The sequence below is a fragment of the Scyliorhinus torazame genome, chromosome 24 (genome assembly GCF_047496885.1).
Source record: "Scyliorhinus torazame isolate Kashiwa2021f chromosome 24, sScyTor2.1, whole genome shotgun sequence".
Lineage (NCBI taxonomy): Eukaryota > Metazoa > Chordata > Chondrichthyes > Carcharhiniformes > Scyliorhinidae > Scyliorhinus > Scyliorhinus torazame.
This window is the reverse complement of record NC_092730.1, coordinates 51,872,681-51,878,680: the sequence shown is the minus strand read 5'-3', so window position 1 is coordinate 51,878,680 and position 6,000 is coordinate 51,872,681. Positions and strand designations below refer to the sequence as shown.

The 6,000-nt window shown below is 44.7% G+C and overlaps 2 non-coding genes across 2 annotated transcripts; both read left to right on the top strand.

Annotated features, from left to right (window-relative positions):
• Nucleotides 1-916: 916 nt before the first annotated feature.
• Nucleotides 917-999, top strand: trnal-cag (transfer RNA leucine (anticodon CAG)). Its single transcript has one exon. It is a non-coding gene; the product is annotated as a tRNA-Leu (tRNA).
• A 3,360-nt stretch (nt 1,000-4,359) lies between these two features.
• On the top strand, nt 4,360-4,432 carry trnak-cuu (transfer RNA lysine (anticodon CUU)). The gene has a single exon. It is a non-coding gene; the product is annotated as a tRNA-Lys (tRNA).
• The last annotated feature ends 1,568 nt before the right edge of the window (nt 4,433-6,000 follow it).

Sequence of the window (6,000 nt, the reverse complement as noted above, 5' to 3'; positions counted from 1 at the left end):
ACTTTTCACGTTCTCGCTGTTATAAGATTTGAAAACACTGAAAAACTCCCGGTTCGATCTTTACCAAATGACATGACTGTGTTAACAAAACATAACTCATTCCAGTCAGTGGAGATGTGATATTGGCACCAATAATACTCACACAACACAGCAGATGTTGTCTGTTTTCCTCAGAGAGAGTCAATTGAAGAGCTTCCATATTTTGTTACTTTGAGCTGAACAGTGATGTAATGCTGTCTGCTTCATTCATGGGGAAAATGTCCCGTTCACACTGGATGCAACACTTTGATACTAATCTACTGAAAAGAAGGATGTAACCCGGAGGTCGATGGATCAAAACCATCCTCTGCTATTCATATTCTCAATCACACCAAACGGAATAAAGTTGCTATTTGTCAGCAGCACATCTGCCTTTTTCTTTAATGGTACCAAGGTTTTGCTTTCAGTCTTTGACACCTGTTCTTCAGCTAGCCACAGTACAGTCGAGGTGACTAAGTTGACTTCTCCCAGAACACTCTTCTGCCGCCTCTACTGGATGAACGTTCACCTGATTGGACACTGGAGGGGTTCTTCGGCTACTTGTCTGTGAGAGCAGCACCGGAAGCAGCTGTGGAGAGAGATTGCAGTCGCCAGAATGCAACTCTCCAATTAAATACTTAACGTCGCTCAGATCTTAGACTTTCAATACCTTCGTCTGAGGAACAGGTAGAGCGGGATATCGGACCTTAGAGCAAACTGATCAATGCAGCAATGAGAAGCTCCTTAACCACCAGCGGTTTGGACAAGGATGGCACTCAGATACAGGACTCTGGCTGGGGTTCAAAAGTAGGGAAAGCATGTCTTGTTTGAAATGTAATAAAGATGAAGACAGACTTTAAGTCGATTTGTGCACGGATCTTAGTTTCTGCGTCAACGCATCAGGATGGCCGAGCGGTCTAAGGCGCTGCGTTCAGGTCGCAGTCTTTTCTGGAGGCGTGGGTTCGAATCCCACTCCTGATATTGTCTTTTCCTCCACGAGGTTAAATTTCTCCAGCAAAATTTTCAACCTCAGGAAGATCCAATACCTCCCTTTCAATGGAAAAGCGTTGGTCTCAGGACATGAGATTCCAGCTTAAATATGCACAGCAAGACCCCACCTGCAGAAGCCCAGCTCATGACTCGACAATCTGCTTCGGTGAGTCTTGTTGAGGAATTCATATTGATCCAAACAGAAGGGTAAAATTCGTCTTCTCTTGTAAATAGTCTGGCAGGTTGGATTGTTCACATCCGTCCAAAAGGGGACGTTGGGAACTCGGCTTCTATTGTGATTCATTGCTCGATAAAGCTTCATTTCCTTATTGGCCCCCTGTGAGTTATTACTGGATATCGCTATATATCTATATTGCCCCTCTGTGGGGTACTACTGGATAATGCTTCCCGTGCAATTTTGACTAAGGGTCACCTGGACACGAAACGTCAGCTCATTTCTCTCCCTCCAGATGCTGTCAGATCTGCTGAGACTTTAAAGCATTTTCTCTGTGGTTCCCTATGTGTGAGCTTTACAATGTTGTAATGTGTCATGCTCTCTCTTTCATTCTTGGGACTAATGTCGGGATGAGACTGCAAGAAAGTTTCTGATAGCTATTTGCTGCAAAGCAAACAGGAACGCGTGTTATGTTTACTTTTGTTGTGAGGGAGAATGCAAATAGCAGAGAATACCCTCGATTCCTCGACCTCGGGCTAATAGCCCTGCACGCTTCCGCTGCGTACTCTGCTCCTTAAACCAGGAGCTACAACATTACTGCCCTGCGGTAACCACACAATTATTCACTTGCTCATTTTTTTCTTTCAACAAGAACACACGTTTGAGCACACTGATTCTGGTCAGCACAGTTCAGATAATTAACTTTCGTGCGGAATGGTTGTTCTATGGAAGGTGATGTTATTTCTTCTGTGACGTTGTTCTGATGCGAAGTGTGTAGTGACTGGAATCACCTTTATAAAATGAAGTTCGGGGCGGCAGTTTCATCTCTCTGGGAACATTGATCAAGCAGTTACAGACTTCCTCAAACTTTGCCTCAAGTCCGACCACAAAAATAAAGAGCACCGAGCAGAGTGGCGCAGCGGAAGCGTGCTGGGCCCATAACCCAGAGGTCGATGGATAGAAACCATCCTCTGCTATTCATATTCACAATCACACCAAACGGAAAAAAGTTGCTATTTGTCAGCACCACATCTGCCTTTTTCTTTATTGGTACCAAAGTTTTGCTTTCAGTCTTATCCTCTCTTTGACACCTGTTCTTCAGCTAGCCACAGTACAGTCGAGGTGACTAAGTTGACTTCTCCCTGAACACTCTTCTGCCGCCTCTACTGGATGAACGTTCACCTGATTGGACACTGGAGGGGTTCTTCGGCTACTTGTCTGTGAGAGCAGCACCGGAAGCAGCTGTGGAGAGAGATTGCAGTTGCCAGAATGCAACTCTCCAATTGGATACTGCACGTCCTCAGATCTTAGACTTTCAATACCTTCGTCTGAGGAACAGGTAGAGCGGTATATCGGACCTTGCTGATTAGAGCAAACTGATCAATGCAGCAAGGAGATGGCAGCAGTGCGCAATAGTTTGGGTCTCCTGATTGTGTCCACAGATCTCGATAGGAATGGAGCTGCTGCTTCCCGGGGAGCTGCCAAGCAAGAGGCACAGATACTGACCAACTGCACCCGCTCCAAATAGATTCCCCAAATTACTGAACAAAACAAAAACAAGCACAAATCATATTTTAAGAAACTATGACAGTGACTCTGAAAACAATACACCAACACCTCTGAAATAATCGATTTGCTGTAACTAATTAAATATGAACCGTTTCAATATCAGCCGTAGTTCCTTAGCAGTTCTCAGACAGGCACCGACTAGTTAGAAGTTTGCTTCACTTTTCAAGGTCTGGCTCAATAAAATCAATCACAGGCCCATGATCTGCTTTCCTCCTGTTCTCAGACATATCCACTTTGTACAAGGGCGCACTAACTGGTTTTCAGAGTAAGAGTCAGACTGCAGTCACCTCGTTCTCTCTCGATCCCTTTATCCCAGAACCACCTCACAACCAGGAATGGAACTTCTCACTGAGCCAAGAATGGAATAGTTTGTCGATTCTTCCACTGATTCAGGACCGCCCATCGCCAGGATGTATTCGTCCAAAAGAGTTGGGATGAAATAGGGCTGAGTTTCACTGTATATCCAATCAGTCCCCGGAGAAGCACAAAAACAGTGAGTGAGGGAGAGAGAAAGAAACAAAGAAACAGATAGAGAGATAAAATATGTTCCATTTCTAACACGATCTTTTTCCCCAAAATACATTCAGCTGAATGAAACCGAACCACGTTTCCATTCGCTGCCGTTGCTGCTTCTCCTTCCAAACATTGCAGGAAACGTTATTATTTATTGATTGTTGTTTTGAGTGCGAGCTTCTTTATATGTCGTTCAGTTTCCGAAACAAATGCTGACTGATTCTGATATAGGTTCAAACCGTTCATTCACAAACATTCCGATTCAATGGCTTGCGCGGGGAAGCAAACACTTCGAATCACAGTCGCTGCGAGCAAAGCTCGAACCAGCGCGGGGAAACCACATTAATTTCAAGTCTAACGCCTTAACCACTCTGCCATCGCAGCTGCGTCCAGTGTGTCATTCACTAGTAATTTGGTCGATAGAATACATTCTAAAACCAGCCTGGAATCACTCCAGGAAGTTATTGCATTCAAACGATCAACGGGGCCCCGGTGTTTATGTGAGGAGGGGTTGAATCTTCGTGGAAAATGACCATTGGATTTCGAGGCCTTGAGAGACTCGAAAACCTCAGCTCCCTAAACGCACAATTCCACCGATTAAATAGATTGTGGAACAACATCAGTTACATTGGAAATATATTAGAAATTCAAATGGAACAGGACCACACTTTACAGTCTGGAAGAAAATTTAAATGATGAAATCTAGAAATTACAGCACAGAAGGAGACCTGTGCAGGCCGAACGGTCACCTGATGACCTGATGACGCAACTAAAATGGTCACGTGTCGGGATTCCGGCAGTTCCCCGGATCGCGGTCAGAGCACAAGCCAGGATGAGCTGCTCAATTATTAAGTCAGTTATTTTTTATTACATGTCATTGGTCGCCAGTCATTGAGAGACCAGCATTTCTACATGGTGTCAGGAGTGGGCAGTATGGCAAAAGGACTTCACCGCATCAACATGCTTGTATCACAGAATCGTAGAATATCCAGCTCAGAAGGAGGCCATTCGGCCCAACAAGTCAGCACTGGCCCTCCGAATGAGCACCGCAGCAACTTTCTTCAAGAAGCGGTTTAATAAATAGCGCATCAGCAGCCCGGCTAGCTCAGTCGGTAGAGCATGGGACTCTTAATCCCAGGGTCGTGAGTTCGAGCCCCACGTTGGGCGCTTTCTTGTTATTATCTGAAAATGTTGATGCTGAATGAACTGTCTTCATAACAGTTATGTCCCTTGACTGGGAATCCAGACGTCTAAACGAACCTCGTGACAAAATTTAATAAATATGGAATTAAAATTGCTTCTCAGTAACGGCGCAGAAAGGTTCTGCTTCCGACGGATCTTACTTCCACAACTGGGAACACATTACACAACATATAATGATTTGACACAACTACAGTGAAGATCTGTCTCCGGCAGTGTCACGGTTCCATGGCAGAGAGCACGGTTACACAGCAGAGAGCTCAGTTACACAGCAAGATATAATTTTACAAACAGGGCCTCTCTGTGTGCAGCAGAAAACACATTTTCCTAAAAAAACAGTTTCTCCATCTCGGCACCTTTTCTGTGTGTCATTGTATGTGTGTCCTGATAGTCTCTTCCTGATTTTTTGTGTATCTTTCTCTGTCTGTTACAGCAGTGCTGCTGTTGTGTATTAATCTCACTTTTCCCAAACAGTAATTGTGATTGATAGATACAGAAACATTTCCAAACTGACATTCAGTACCAATGTCTGATAGAGACTGAAACCCACCCTCACATACAGTCCCAGACATTGACTCATAATGAAGGAATCCTGCTCTCACAAACTGTTGAGACTGGGGTGCAGAGTGTTCCCTCCACTCGCGAATACTACCTGTGATTTACAGTTACAGAACAAATCTCAGTCAGGTGAGTAGCAGAGTTTGATGGGTACGACATGTATTCCACAATCACCTTCTCTGCGCCAGATAATCAGATGCAGACGACATGCGGCGTCTGTGTTGGTTTAACAAGGGGTTTGCCCAAGAACAGGAACAGATTTACACAATATCAGGGTATAAAACGTAGGAGCAGAAGTAGGCCATTCAGCCCATCGAATATGCTCCGTATTTCAATGAGATCATGCTTGATCTGATATATGACGTGTTATGGCCTTATACAGCGGCACATTATCACAGTGGTTACCTCACAGAGCCAGCGATCCGGGTTCAATTCCAGCTTTTGGTCACTGACTGTGTGGAGTTTGCACTTTCTCTCCGTGTCTGTGTGGGTTCCCTCCGGGTGCTGCGATTTCCTCGCACAATCCAAATATGTGCGGGTTAGGTGGACTGTCCATGCTAAATTGCCCCTTAGTGTTCAGAAAGTTGGGTGGTGTTACAGGGATGTGATGGGGACACAGAGGCTCTTTCAGAATATCGTTGCAGAGTCCATTGGAAGAATGGCCTCCTTTTACATTTTAATGATCTCATGATAATACTAATGTCCACTTTCCCGACATGTTATCTCTAGATTTCATGATCAACCTTTAAAACCAGCAATCCCACCAAGCCTCAGGTAGCGGTAACTCCTCAATAGTCGTTAATTTCCCGGCTGTCAGTCATTTGGCCAGTCTTGAGTGAAGTCACATCCTCGAAATGTCATACATTGATCCAGTTCTAAAATAAATTAAGTCCCTGATGACCATAGGCCCTTTGAGTGTAAGATCTGACTGGTGGTGATTTAACCTGAGGATCACCATACTTCAGGCGAGGAGCAAG